The sequence below is a fragment of the Micropterus salmoides genome, unplaced genomic scaffold (assembly GCF_014851395.1).
Source record: "Micropterus salmoides isolate LMB-PRFRI ecotype aquatic unplaced genomic scaffold, ASM1485139v1 Ms_hic_scaffold_19, whole genome shotgun sequence".
Classification (NCBI taxonomy): Eukaryota; Metazoa; Chordata; class Actinopteri; order Centrarchiformes; family Centrarchidae; genus Micropterus; species Micropterus salmoides.
The window spans coordinates 27,832,660-27,848,487 of NW_024041039.1; the positions used below are offsets into that span (position 1 = coordinate 27,832,660).

The window sequence follows — 15,828 nt, forward strand, 5'->3', positions numbered from 1 at the left end:
CTACAACCACGACCGCTGCGCCTACAACCACGACCGCTGCGCCTACAACCATGACCGCTGCGCCTACAACTAATACAACCTCTGCACCTATGACCACGATGACCGCTGCGCCTACAACCACGACCGCTGTGCCTACAACCATGACCGCTGCGCCTACAACTAATACAACCGCTGTACCTATGACCACGATGACCGCTGCGCCTACAACTAATACAACCGCTGCACCTATGACCACGATGACCGCTGCGCCTACAACTAATACAACCTCTGCACCTATGACCACGATGACCGCTGCGCCTACAACTAATACAACCTCTGCACCTATGACCACGATGACCGCTGCGCCTACAACTAATACAACCACTGCACCTATGACCACGATGACCGCTGCGCCTACAACTAATACAACCGCTGCACCTATGACCACGATGACCGCTGCACCTACAACCACGACCGCTGCGCCTACAACTAATACAACCTCTGCACCTATGACCACGATGACCGCTGCGCCTACAACTAATACAACCGCTGCACCTATGACCACGATGACCGCTGCGCCTACAACTAATACAACCTCTGCACCTATGACCACGATGACCGCTGCGCCTACAACCACGACCTCTGCGCCTACAACTAATACAACCGCTGCACCTATGACCACGATGACCGCTGCGCCTACAACCACAACCTCTGCGCCTACAACTAATACAACCTCTGCACCTATGACCACGATGACTGCGGCGCCTAAAACCACGACCGCTGCGCCTACAACTAATACAACCGCTGCACCTATGACCACGATGACCACTGCACCTACAACCACAATGACCGCTGTGCCTACAACCACTACAACCGCTGCACCTATGACCACGATGACCGCTGCACCTACAACCACGACCGCTGCACCTACAACTAATACAACCGCTGTACCTATGACCACGATGACCGCTGCGCCTACAACTAATACAACCGCTGCACCTATGACCACGATGACCGCTGCGCCTACAACTAATACAACCTCTGCACCTATGACCACGATGACCGCTGCGCCTACAACTAATACAACCACTGCACCTATGACCACGATGACCGCTGCGCCTACAACCACGACCGCTGCGCCTACAACTAATACAACCTCTGCACCTATGACCACGATGACCGCTGCGCCTACAACCACGACCACTGCGCCTACAACTAATACAACCTCTGCACCTATGACCACGATGACCGCTGCGCCTACAACCACGACCGCTGCGCCTACAACTAATACAACCTCTGCACCTATGACCACGATGACCGCTGCGCCTACAACTAATACAACCGCTGCACCTATGACCACGATGACCGCTGCGCCTACAACCACAACCTCTGCACCTACAACTAATACAACCTCTGCACCTATGACCACGATGACTGCGGCGCCTAAAACCACGACCGCTGCGCCTACAACTAATACAACCGCTGCACCTATGACCACGATGACCACTGCACCTACAACCACAATGACCGCTGCGCCTACAACCACTACAACCGCTGCACCTATGACCACGATGACCGCTGCGCCTACAACTAATACAACCGCTGCACCTATGACCACGATGACTGCTGCGCCTACAACCACGACCGCTGCGCCTACAACTAATACAACCGCTGCACCTATGACCACGATGACCGCTGCGCCTACAACCACGACCGCTGCGCCTACAACTAATACAACCTCTGCACCTATGACCACGATGACCGCTGCGCCTACAACTAATACAACCACTGCACCTATGACCACGATGACCGCTGCGCCTACAACCACGACCGCTGCGCCTACAACTAATACAACCTCAGCACCTATGACCACGATGACCGCTGCGCCTACAACTAATACAACCTCTGCACCTATGACCACGATGACCGCTGCGCCTACAACTAATACAACCGCTGCACCTATGACCACGATGACCGCTGCGCCTACAACTAATACAACCGCTGCACCTATGACCACGATGACCGCTGCGCCTACAACCACGACCGCTGCGCCTACAACTAATACAACCTCTGCACCTATGACCACGATGACCGCTGCGCCTACAACCACGACCACTGCACCTACAACTAATACAACCGCTGCACCTATGACCACGATGACCGCTGCACCTACACCCACGATGACCGCTGCGCCTACAACCACTACAACCGCTGCACCTATGACCACGATGACCGCTGCGCCTACAACTAATACAACCGCTGCACCTATGACCACGATGACCGCTGCGCCTACAACTAATACAACCGCTGCACCTATGACCACGACGACCGCTGCACCTACAACCACGACGACCGCTGTGTCTACAACCACGACAACCGCTGCGCCTACAACCACGACGACCGCTGCACCTACAACCGCTGCACCTACAACCACGACGACCGCTGCGCCTACAACCAGTACAACCGCTGCGCCTACAACCACTACAACCGCTGCACCTACAACCACTACAACCGCTGCACCTACAACCACGACGACCGCTGCGCATACAACCACTACAACCGCTGCGCCTACAACCAGTACAACCGCTGCACCTACAACCAGTACAACCGCTGCACCTACAACCACTACAACCGCTGCACCTACAACCACGATGACCGCTGCACCTACAACCACTACAACCGCTGCGCCTACAACCAGGACAACCGCTGCGCCTACAACCAGTACAACCGCTGCACCTACAACCACGACGACCGCTGCACCTACAACCACGACGACCGCTGCGCCTATAACCAGGACAACCGCTGCGCCTACGACCACGACGACCGCTGCGCCTACGACCACAACAACCGCTGCGCCTACAACCAGGACAACCGCTGCGCCTACAACCAGTACAACCGCTGCACCTACAACCACGACGACCGCTGCACCTACAACCACGACGACCGCTGCGCCTACAACCAGGACAACCGCTGCGCCTACGACCACGACGACCTCTGCACCTACGACCACGACAACCGCTGCACCTACAACCACCGCTGCGCCTACAACCAGTACAACCGCTGCACCTACGACCACGACGACCGCTGCGCCTACGACCACGACGACCGCTGCGCCTACGACCACGACGACCGCTGCGCCTACAACCAGGACAACCGCTGCGCCTACAACCAGTACAACCGCTGCGCCTACAACCACGACGACCGCTGCGCCTACAACCACGACGACCGCTGCACCTACAACCAGTACAACAGTTGCACCTACAACCATGACGACCACTGCATCTACATCCGCTGCACCTACAACCACAACAACAGCTGCACCTACAACCACGACGACCACTGCGCCTACAACCAGTACAACTGCTGCACCTACAACCACTACAACCGCTGCACCTACAACCACGATGACCGCTGCGCCTACGACCACGACGACCGCTGCACCTACAACCATGATGACCGCTGCGTCTACAACCACGACGACCGCTGCGCCTACAACCAGTACAACTGCTGCACCTACAACCACTACAACCGCTGCACCTACAACCATGATGACCGCTGCGTCTACAACCACGACGACCGCTGCGCCTACAACCACGACAACCACCACAACAAACACTGCACCTACAACCACGACGACCGCTGCACCTACAACCACTAAAACCATTGCACCTACAACCACAACGACAGCAAAGCTTCCCACCACTACAATCATTGCACCTACAAACACGGCAACCACTAAGCCTGCAACCAGTAACGGCTGTGGGAGGAACAACGCCTCCGCCCTGCTGCTTCCGTTGGCACTTGCAGTCTGTGTCCTCTACGGCTGGTCTTAAAGACCGGACTGATGGCTCTTCACCTTTGGCACACACCGCCAAAACGGCTGGACTGGGCACATATGTTCTTTTAAATCACTTCTCTTCCAAAACACATTTTCTGTAATTTTCGCTCGTTAATTAAGTGCTGTGTTCAGACCTTGTAGCTATGCACCAACCGGGGACACTCCCTGCTGTGTTTATATAGCTGGCTTGCCCACTATGCAAAGGTATGTGCTCCTTGATGCAGGCAAAGTGATTTTTAAAAAGCTTAGAAAAGTTTGTATTCTGGGAATGGCCTATGTGACGTAGGCTAAATATGACTAGTGCTGTTTGGAACTTAAATCCGACTGTTCACAATTATGCCAGGGACAATTCAGAAGTCACTGGATATCTAATTCCATGCCCTTGCTCACCACATAAGGTGGATGTGAGCGCAAGACAAATAAAAATACTTGACTGAGGAATTAATAAATTAAAGGCTGGTCCTGGTATTTTTGGCTCAGGCGGCCCACCAAAATTGGTCGGACACCCCCCACCAATACACCATCCTTCCCTTTAAGGACTCAGATTAGGGGTGTGGCGAAACAAGACAAGAAAATATTTTAATAAGTCTGCTATTTAGGAAAAAAAATGTATTTATGAAATAGTTGATAGGGGGTCTAGGGGTACTCCCCCAGAAGATTTTGAGCATTAAACACTTAATATCCTGCATTCTGGGGACATTTTCTGTACCAGGGAAGCACAAAATTCAGGTGGCAGGTGTGTTGAGTTTTAAAAAGTTAGAACAAACTTAATGTATTCCAGTGTTTCAGTGTTTTTCTTCAAATGTAAAACTGCAGGATTTTCGGCCAGGCAATTGCATTAGAATGTTGATTAAACCATGGTTTGTATCCTCTTTGTAATGTGAAGAAAACTGAAACCTCTTTGTTTAAGTGCCAGAAGGACTGTTTTGTTTTGACTGTTTCATTGACACTTAAGAGAGGGTGTCAACCATTTTGGACACAAGCCCAGTTGTTCTCTATGATTAGTTTAGAGCAAAAGACAGTTTATTCCTGTAGATTGAAGGGGGGGTTTCACGTCTGGGATCGGTGCTCTTTTGTTCGACCAAAAGGTAGAACAGTAAGGTACACACTTCCTAATTGGGTGACGAAGAAGTTAACCAAACGACCAATGGCTATGGACCTAAGCCATTTGGAGGAAAATGGACCCGCCCACATACCTGGAGGATATTAACAATTTATTCTGTGAGAATCAGGACTGTAAGCTGTAAATCTGAAAAGAGGAACAACTTTCCAGTCCACTGCAGTGTTTTTGTTTCATGTTTGTTCTGTAATGCCATCTTTTATTCACCTATTTTTTAATTATATTTTCTTGTTAATTTTCATCGGATCCAGTCTCTCCTTTCTCAAAATCTGAAAAAAACGCAACAATTGGTGACCCCGACGTGATTTTGAGAAAAGGAGGACAGGACATTACAAAACTTCAGACGGAGAGTGGACGACTGCCTGATTCTCACACGGGCCCAAATATCGAAAGGTAAGAACAGAGACCTGTTTTATCAAAACTCTGTATAGGTTATATAGAAGATTTTAGGTGTGAGAATCAAGCAGCGTCTACTCCGTAAGTCTGTAAATATTTTAAAGTGATTTAAAGTGAAGAATCCGATTGTTAAATATCATTTGTGATGGCAGTGTAGAACAATGGTATGTTATTGTTTGTTTAAAGCTTAAAAGCCTGTATGAAGGTCCATGGTAAATAGTGCACATTAGAAGTCCGTGGGTACCGAAGGGAGAAGTGCCGTCTTGTTCCTTTTTGTATCGCCTAGTATTAAGTGTGAAAAACCTGTATGACGGTTCGGTACCTTCCAAGGTCCGAGGTCACAAGAGTGAGCCTAGTATTGTGTGTGAAAATAGGTATCAATTGAATATAGGTCTGTACATACTGTAAATAAGTAAAATCTTTGTAAATAAGGATTGTTTGCATTGAAATCAGGAGTCAAAAGGAGGCTATTCAAGCATTGTGTTTTAAACAAAGCAATGTTTCAAAACACTGTTTTGTAGTGACTGAGCAATGTTTTGTTTTTTGTTTGTGTTTTGAAAAAACTTTGTTGAGATATTGGTTGAAACAAAAAAATTCACTTCTTATGACTGTCCACCTGAAAAGGTAGAAGCTTGACTGCTTATGAGGTGAATTAAGTTGAAAGCAATCAAAGAACGCATGTTTATGAAAGGTTGAGCCCTCCACCATTCCACCCTGGCAGTTGTCGGCATGTTTATTCTCTCTCTCTAGCTCTAGTCCTATCTTAAGAAATATTAAATATATACATATGGAGGTATGCACTATGACTAGTTTCGTTACACTATAAATAACACATCTTAGAAAGACATTCCAGATGTTTTCTGTATAGAGTTTTAAAGAGTTTTTGTGAAGTAATAAGTGTTTGTTTTAAACATTATGTTCCAGTATAGAAGGAAAATATTTGGATGCGTATGAGATGATAAATACAGAAAACTCAAACGAATGCACCATCTTGCAAGTGTCATAGGACTGAGAGAGTTTCTCCAGAGTTAGTGTGTGTTTGATAAAATCTGTCAATATTACAAATATGGGAAGATCAGAGTGATTGTGTGAATGAAAAACCATTGCTAGTAAAAACAAGTCTGTTCCTGTGAGTCAGTATAAAACATGGGGAACAAATTGGGGAAACTTAATTCTTGCCTGACACTCTTTCAGGTCCAGATAAATTAATGGCACAAAAATGGGGAAAAGGTGTGGTTGTTGATGTTGGCCTTTTTCCTATCCCGGGCACACCAAATACAGATTGTTTTAGGAAGGAGTAGAAAATATGTTGAAAAACCATAAGCTGGGCAGCTGGATGAAGTAACACAAGTTGCAGAAGAACCACCCAACCCTAAAAGGATTGATGGAACAGGTCGGCACCGGAACACCAATGACAAGACCTGTTCATCCTTCCACCCCGGGTCAAGGACAAATGTGTAGAGAAAATGAGTGCACTGGAGATGGAGCCTTCAGGCTCAGGGTGGAAGCCACAATGCTGGGAAGTGAAAGACAGAGACTGAGGCAGAGACAAACAAAAGAGGAGAAGAGAAAGATGAAGAGTAAGAAAAAGCCTAGAAAACATAGGACTGATTATGACAGTGAAGGACAAGAAGAATGTGAAGAAGAAAATGAAAGGAAGAAGAGGACAACAAAACATGCATACTCAGACTAAGGGGCAAAGTAAAGGTTGCCCTGCCCCCCACCACATCTGAAGGAGATAACAAAACAGAGGGAGGAGCATGCCATCCAACTACTCCCAGATGCCAATGACTGCCTGGGAAGAGGAACAAGGTCCAGAAGAATCCTGGCCACACGCACCATCTGGGGGCCTCACTGTGCAGTTTCCAGGGGTCCAGTCAGTACAAAAATAGGATGCAGCAGAAAGCAGAAAGCAGCACATAGGCCTAGACACAGACCCACATGTAGACACCACTGATGGGAGGGATAAACCAGTATTTACATAAACACCCTAGTCTGATTTCTTGTAGACTCAGAAGCAGAAGTTTCATTGATCTAAAGTGCTCCATAATGCTCATAGAACATGAATTTGTCATTCCTGACACAGATGTTGAAACAGCCATCAAACCTATTTACATGTAGACACAGATATTTTACACACATTTATTTTTTAGGGAAAAGAAAATACCAGTTGTGAAATGCTCTTCTTACACCATGCAAACTCCCCCATCCTGCCTCTAGAGAAAAGGGGCTGCTGGTAGTTTTTCAAGATCTTAGGGAAATAAATAAATGACCTTATGTGGTAAAGCTATTGTCGTGGGTTCTAATAGCTCCATGTTGATTTTCTGTGATGGATTCAGCAAAATGCACATTTAAGCATTAAGTTTTCATCCTGACTCAAGATTCAGTTTTGTCTTCACATTTTTGCAATGGGTAATGGTTATATTTGTGTGTATCTCCCAAAACAGGAGATTGTCAAAGTGACTCAGTGTCACTATTAGGTTCTTAGCAGAGAACTGTCATGAGGGTTTTTCACATGATATGGTGGATTTCGTTCCATAAGGGGTGCGTTTTTAATTTGGATCACAAATTAGGTACAGGAAATATAGGATTTACTAAATACTAAATTCTCTTGGCTCTAGCAGGCTAGTGCCTTTCGTGGATTATAATTTTTCCTTTGTGGAGATCTCCACCCCAGACATGGGGAAACAGCTGGCCATTGACTGATTCTTATTTTTTGATTTTGAACTGCTAGGCAGACACATTTTTCACTGACTTAAAAGCATTTTGACCAACTTTTGACTGACTTCAATGACTGGAAGCAGGATTCTGTCCAGCTCTTCTTTTGTTTCAGACTGTTTGACGCAGCTAAATCTTTCTAACCTTAACTCTGCTTTTTGTTTTGTAGATGGAGTCAGTGCGGGCAGCTATGTGACTTGTGATTTGTAGCATATGGTTCTTTGTCACCCTAGGAACAACACAGTATGCATTTTGATTCCCAGCATGCATTAAAATGGCCTTTTCTCTTCTACAGGTCCGGCTCACCAAGAATTTCTAATCAACCGATTGTTTGCATTCTTTCCTCACCTGCCTTCTACTGCTGTATGCAAATGGTAGGCCCATACAGGTTTCTAAAGACCCGGTGATGCTGCCCTGCTTTATCCTAACTGCATATGCTTTCTACTGTATTTTTTCCCTTTAAAGATGTCTCCTAGCATTGATACATGGTTCTTCACCGTGTATCAAAAGGAGGGATGGGGAATTGTAAATATTATGGTGCGCACCAAGGGTTTTGGGTTTCTAATTTAATAATTTTTTTTGAGTGGTGTGTTGAAAATGTTGTGTTTTAATTGTTGAAACTAATCGACTAACAAAACTAATGAACTAATGCTCCACAAAATCCAGACAGGCAGCAAAAGCAGTGAGACCATCACCAGACAGTTAAGATCATCCCAGGTGATACGGCCAACTTCAACTGCCGCCAGGGTAGCTGAGAGGGACACGTGGGTCCATGCATCACAGTGCGAAGTGTTTCCCCAGTGAGGATCCCCTCCAACAACACAGACAATGGCTGCAGTGCTCACCACCATCCTGGTCAGCACAGCTAGGGTACTCCAACACCAGCTCAACAAGATGACAGACGTTTTTCTACATGGATCTCTCAACAAACAGACTCCACTAGTACTCATATAACCACAACACTGACACAGATTATTGATTCATTTGCACTCACCAGTCGAACCGATGTCATCTACACTGATTTTCTACACGGACTGTTGCACACAAGAAAGAAAAATAACCAGTGAAGATGCAAGAAGAGGATGCAGAAGGGAGACGTAACATTGGCATGTTACCAACGCAGGAGGAAGAGGACAGAAGAAGAGGGATTCAAAATAACCACAAGTAAACCATGCAACCAAGAGAACACCACCTTACACATTGCACACCCACTCAAGCCTCCTCCTGATCCATAGAGGAGGTTAGAACTGATTTGGCCACGCTGTGAACATGAATTAGGATTATACACATCAGATCCAGAAATGTTGACTCTGGTAGTTTTAAGAAAACTCAATCATTCTTTATTTATATTTTATTTTTTGTTTGTTTTTTCCTTCCACATTTACCTCATTTGTTTTGAATCACAGTTTCACCAGCAAGACAAAAATGGAATTCAAGGGAGGGAATAAATTTAGGCACCTAGAGTTTTGTGGGATAAAGGGAACAATATCAACTTTAGCCGTAATCATTTCTCTAGTTATAACAATAATCCTATAGTCTCATCTCCTTTGCTTAAATCATGATTTGATTTTACAACTTCTGACATTTCAATGACATAATTGTAGATATGCTAAGTCTAATAGTGATTTCACACCAATAAATGGTGTGAAAGGAGGGATTGTTGAGTTTTAAAAAGTTACAACAAACTTAATGTACTCCAGTGTTTCAGTGTTTTTCTTCAAATGTAAAACTGCAGGATTTTAGGCCAGACAATTGCATGTTGATTAAACCATGGTTTGTATCCTCTTTGTAATGTGAAGAAAACTGAAACCTCTTTGTTTAAGTGCCAGAAGGACTGTTTTGTTTTGACTGTTTCATTGACACTTAAGATAGGGTGTCAACCATTTTGGACACAAGCCCAGTTGTTCTCTATGATTAGTTTAGAGCAAAAGACAGTTTATTCCTGTAGATTGAAGGGGGGGTTTCACGTCTGGGATCGGTGCTCTTTCGTTTGACCAAAAGGTAGAACAGTAAGGTACACCCTTCCTAATTGGGTGACGAAGAAGTTAACCAAACGACCAATGGCTATGGACCTAAGCCATTTGGAGGAAAATGGAACCGCCCACATACCTGGAGGATATTAACAATTTATTCTGTGAGAATCAGGACTGTAAGCTGTAAATCTGAAAAGAGGAACAACTTTCCAGTCCACTGCAGTGTTTTTGTTTCATGTTTGTTCTGTAATGCCATCTTTTATTCACCTATTTTTTAATTAAAATTTCTTGTTAATTTTCATCGGATCCAGCCTCTCCTTTCTCAAAATCTGAAAAAAAACGCAACAGGTGACAATTTAGAATCTAAAAATATAATAGAATATAATGCATTAATCAGTATCTTGTTCTTGTTTTTAGCCAAGGTTGCGGTTTTTTTTGGGACAACACAGTTTTCTTCTATATTTACACTGCATTGCAGGCTTATTGTGCAAATAAACCTTTCTCATAGCATTTTATTTGTTAATTAACATTTCTTGGTGCAAGCTATTTTTCAGAACATTTTTAACAAATGCTTTCAAAAAGTGGTGGCTAGCCTCCATGTCCCCAGCGTCCCCAGTGTAAATGACCCCACCTCCCTGCTCCCTCCCTACAGGTTGAGCTACTCCATGCTAACCGCTTCACCTCCACTCTCCTCCTGCTCTCTCGCCCTCAGCTCTGTCACTTTGTCACTCTGCTCCGCTGTCTCACGCCTCCTCCTCTGCCTGTCAGCGGCCACAGCTCTCTCCACCTTGTATGCCAGATGACCAGTCCAGCCCTGTTCCTCCAGATACTCAAGGTTTTCACTTACCCTGAGAAATAATTCACTCCTACTATAGCTTACTGATTGGTACACATTTCATACAGACATTTATGCTTCCCAGGCTATGAATCCTAATGATTTTGGTGATCCCCTGACTTTTCCTCTAGTGCTACCAACATGTTTGTGGTTTGTGGGGAAATGTCTCCACAACTTTAGGATGGATTGCCACGAAGTTCGGTACACACATCCATGTCCCTCTGAAGGTTTAATTAATAACTTAGGCCATCCCTTAAACTTTCATTTAGCACAATTTCATTTCATTTTATTTATTTTCATCACCAAATAACATCAGCATAAGCTGTACTTTCTGTTTGGTGTTCATTATCAAATATTAGCACTAAAGTAAAATGTAAAATGAATCTTTAAGCACAGCAGAATAACCAAGTGTTTTCTCAAGTGGCTCCAGTTGATCACAGCTGATGGAGGTGCAGTGCGACACCTGCTGGTCATTTTGTGTAACTCCTTTTTTAATGTGCCAATCTGTAAATGTAAATGCTCCTTTCTAGTCTTACACTACATCTGCATTCACCAGTCACACACATTCATACACTGAGCCTAAGTGCTCCAACGGAAACTAACATTCACACTCGGGGTTCAGTATCTTGCCCAAGGACACTTCGACACGCAACTAGGGGGAGCCAGGGAATGAACCGCTGACCTTCCGATTAACGGCCAACCCGCTCTACCTCCTGAGCCACAGCCGCCCCCAATCTATGGTTCTATGCCATTGATCTTTATAATTATTGAGCAGACTTTCCTGTCCACAGCGCTTACTAAAATAGGCCTTTATCCGTGAAGCCAGACTAAATACCAGAATCATCATAGTTTAATTACAGTTTAACAGAACCACAAACTACACGCTCCAAAATTATTGAATTATTGAATTGCCACCTTATAAACTGTAATCTCTTAATCATCATTGCATTATTTAATCCGTTTTCTCTAGGTTTTGCTAATAAACTGGCAACAGAGTGCATATTTTTGTGTAGACAGGCAGAACCACAGCTGCATTAGAAATTTATTTATTTTATAGTGTAGCACAAACATTACTGATAGAACACACCATCCAATTAGAAGCAAGGATTTGATGAAGACAAAATACAAAACAAAAATACAAAATACATCCTCTCAGTGATTACTCTAAGATAATGAAAAACTCTTCGATAACACATAGCTCTTGAGTTCTTTCTAAGAATTTCTATTAAATCAAAATGTATCTTTCCATTCTAAGGTTTTGAATCAGTTCACTTCTTTTTCCCTCTTACTTCTGACATGTGGTCTGCTGTCTGAGTGACTGCTCTGTAAACTGATTGGTGATGAACTTGAATCTGAACAAATAATCCCCCTCAATGGTCTTACTTCCTCTATCCACTACACTGCTAACAAAATTGCTAGCATTTCTCCTGTGTATGCTGCTACTTCATCACTAATCTCTGGAACAATAAAAGCTACTCCTCTTTTATTAACTAAACTCTTTGATGCACCTGTGTAGATCTGGATGTAACTGTGGTAACTATTAATACATGCCTGTATAGTATGTGAATTCAAAACAAACGCTGTGTTCTTGTTCTTCATTTCTAATAAGTCTGTAAGTTCTGCTGAGGCTTCAGGGAGGAGCCAAGGCAGCACTGCTGGCAGTGGTACTGTTGGACTGAAGTTTAATTCAGCTAATTCTTGCTCTGTTGCTTCTGTCCACCCAAAGCTTGTTGTCTCCCTCCTCTCCTTTTCTCAACAAGGTTTTAGAGAGCCTTACAAGTGCTGGATGATTTCACTATAAATGAACCCAGTAATTCAGAGATAACTGTATCCTTCTCATCTCTAACGCCATTTCTCCCATTTCCACCTGTAGTGCTGCTGTTGAAGTTATTTTAAATGCCCCTGTGCATGATCTCAAAGCCTGAGACTGAATGTTGTCTAACTTTCTGAGGGATGTGCTTGATGCAGATCCATACACCACACAACCATAATCTAATAGTGTTGTGTCTTCAAAGAACGTTTCGTTCATTTGAATTAATCTTGTATATGACTCAGGAGGAACGATCAGTCTGAGGGAGTAATTTGTTAATTTTCACGCATGAGTGAATAGTCTTGGACTCTTACGTTCACTCGTCAGCTTGTCAGTGTAATTAAATTACATGTAACTAAATTACATGTAACTAGTTACTTCCCAACACCGGTAACTGGAATATAATATTCATAATAGGCCTAAACTAGTGGTAAACTATACAGTATATGAAAATGTATATTCTGAGATTATGTAAGTAACATAGTAACATTATACTAACAGCTGACTTGAATAACATCAGGTCCAGTGCAGCTGGACAGGACTTCTGGCCCGTCAGTGAACCTTTGAAACAACACTCTGGCAGTCTGTTGACTCTGCAGTGTAGCGGCGGCACCGCGGGCACCGGGCACCAGAAGTGGGCACCACAGCGATACTGTAGGCACTGTCTTCACGGATAACGCCACCTGACAGGACAGAAACACACATACTGAGCTTACTGGAAGTCATCGATTATTTAAGTTTTTTCACTGCATACATTTTGATCTGTTAAATGCAAGAGTGTCAGTGTAAGGTCTTGTATCACGAAGCAAGTTCAGCTTCAACCTGGCTTCACTGAACCAACACTAGTCATCCTGGATACCTGCTATCATGAAGCTGGTTATCACCAGGCTCAGTTAACTCCAACTGACATCAGTCAGCGTGTTCATGTGACAGAGGAGGAGTTGTTAATTACAGTTTTTCTCCATTGCTTAAACACAATAACCAGGCTATTGAACTAAAATTTCAAAACCATAACTCCATTTTTCAAAAAGCACACCCATTTCCCTAAACTCTGCACACAAATCCCTTCATTTCCCATTGTCTACACCATGTGGTCATTGAGAAAACACTGACATTCAATATTGTTCCCTCAGAATCAGAATCAGGTTTATTGCCAGTTACATTTTCACATACGAGGAATTTGCCTTGGTATAAATTGGTGCTTAAAGTACATGAACATAAACAGAAATATAACTTTTATATAAAATATTTAACCCTCTACTGCACACTATTTGATGGTACATGAAAAAAAATATTCCATATCATTTCTTCGTTCATTTTTGGACATTATAATGATAAAACCTATTTTCTTTTTTTCGTTGTGCAACATTGGTACAGAATCACAAAGAAAATTATGAACTCACAGATCATAAGACCATGCTCAGACAGCAATGTAAAACCATAAATATTTTTTAAAAATGGCAAGAAATCATTAGGCAAAAAGGAAACAACACTTGAAACACACTGATCAATTGGATTTGACACAGGCATAGGTTTTTTTTTTTATGTAATAACATTTCATTCCTGTGAAACTTTACAAAAAAAGTTCTTTATTACTTTGGGTGTTCCTGTGTGAGGTAGCCTACTGTCCAAGCAGACATCCTGGTTAGGGATAGGATTGGGTATCATTTTACTTTTATCGATTCCAAACCTGATTCCGATTCTACTTGATTGATTGATTTTGGTTCTTATTGAATCTTGGTTCTGGTTCCAACCCTTTCACCACAGATCTTGTCAGCGTTCTGTGACCTATATCCACTTTCTCCTTGCTCCTCTTCCCCTTCATGGCTAAAGTGAAAGGAGTCTACTGTGTACTAGAGGGGGGTCTCTGGGAAAATATATTGGAATCATCTGTAAACATCATTCATTCCCCTTCAGTATAAATAGTGAATATCAGCTCCCCTGTTTTGTACCTGAGTGTGAGACGTTGCTTTGTTGACGTACTGCATAACAAATGACGAAAAATCAGGTCCTGGCAGAAAAGTGACACTTTTTTAAACAATAAAACGCTCACTTCAGTTCAGTTGGGAGCATCACTAAAACATGCAGAAAGTTAGGAACTGATAAGCAGAATCCAAACGCACGTTTCTTATCGAATCCACGGTTCTTGGAAATGGTTCATACCCAACCCTAGTTAGGGATGAGAGTCATCTTCATCTTCATGCTCCCTTTTTATACATTTTTATTGACAGATACCAGTAAGTATCCAATGCCAATGAAAATACAACAAGAATAACTACAGCTTAATATTTGACCCATATTTTGTGTCTTGTCTGCTGTATATATAATTTGAATGACAATCAGAGCTCCTGAAAGAACTTCTGAAGTTATTTTTTAACTTCTGCTCAAACTTTTTCTCCAGTCCACTCTGCCTCACTGTTCCTGCTGTCTGATGGGATTTACCTAACAAACGAATCCTGCTCTTTAGTTACAAAGAACAATATTAATGCCCATTTTTCTGTGGAAATGTGTTAAATAAGCCAAATTAGATAAATAAATAAATAAATACAAGTATATTTGGAGCTCATATTGTGAACTACTGCATGTGATAATATGTGATAACATCCAAACACATGGTCTTGAAAAGTAGCCCTTATCGCACAACGTTGCCCTGAGGCAACAAAAAGAAAAACTGAATTTCTGAACATGCAAAATAAAAAAGAACATCATAAACCTGACAAAGGGCTTCTCTACACTTTCATACACACAAACATATTTTTATATAAATATGCTTCATAGTGACTCCCACACCTTATTGGACTGTTCTTTGATAGTTTTTTGACCATTCTAATTGGTTGAAATCATTTAAAGAAATATGGGCTGGATATGGGGCATATATACTTTCTGTCGCCTGAGGGCAACACTGTGCTGTAGAGGGTTAAAAAGTAAAGCGATCAAAAAATGTACAAGTATACAAAAAATAATATAATGCTAAAATACAATACTGACAAGTATGTGCAAAAGTTCGCAACATGAGCATAAAGTTAGCACAGGTTGAGCTCAATTAGCACACAACTACCCAGGTGGAAACACAAACAGTCATAACTGATAACACACCAATCAGAAGCTTCAAGATCAAAGGGCCAGAGTCAGTTCATTCAGTTTCGTAACAATGGATCA

The 15,828-nt window shown here is 43.3% G+C and overlaps 1 long non-coding RNA gene across 1 annotated transcript; it reads right to left on the minus strand.

Annotated features, from left to right (window-relative positions):
- Positions 1-977: 977 nt before the first annotated feature.
- Positions 978-2,146, minus strand: LOC119910928. The gene is made up of 3 exons (XR_005445719.1): positions 2,101-2,146; positions 1,891-2,010; positions 978-1,074 (listed from the first exon to the last, which is right to left on the minus strand). It is a non-coding gene; the product is annotated as an uncharacterized LOC119910928 (long non-coding RNA).
- Between the last annotated feature and the right edge of the window lie 13,682 nt (positions 2,147-15,828).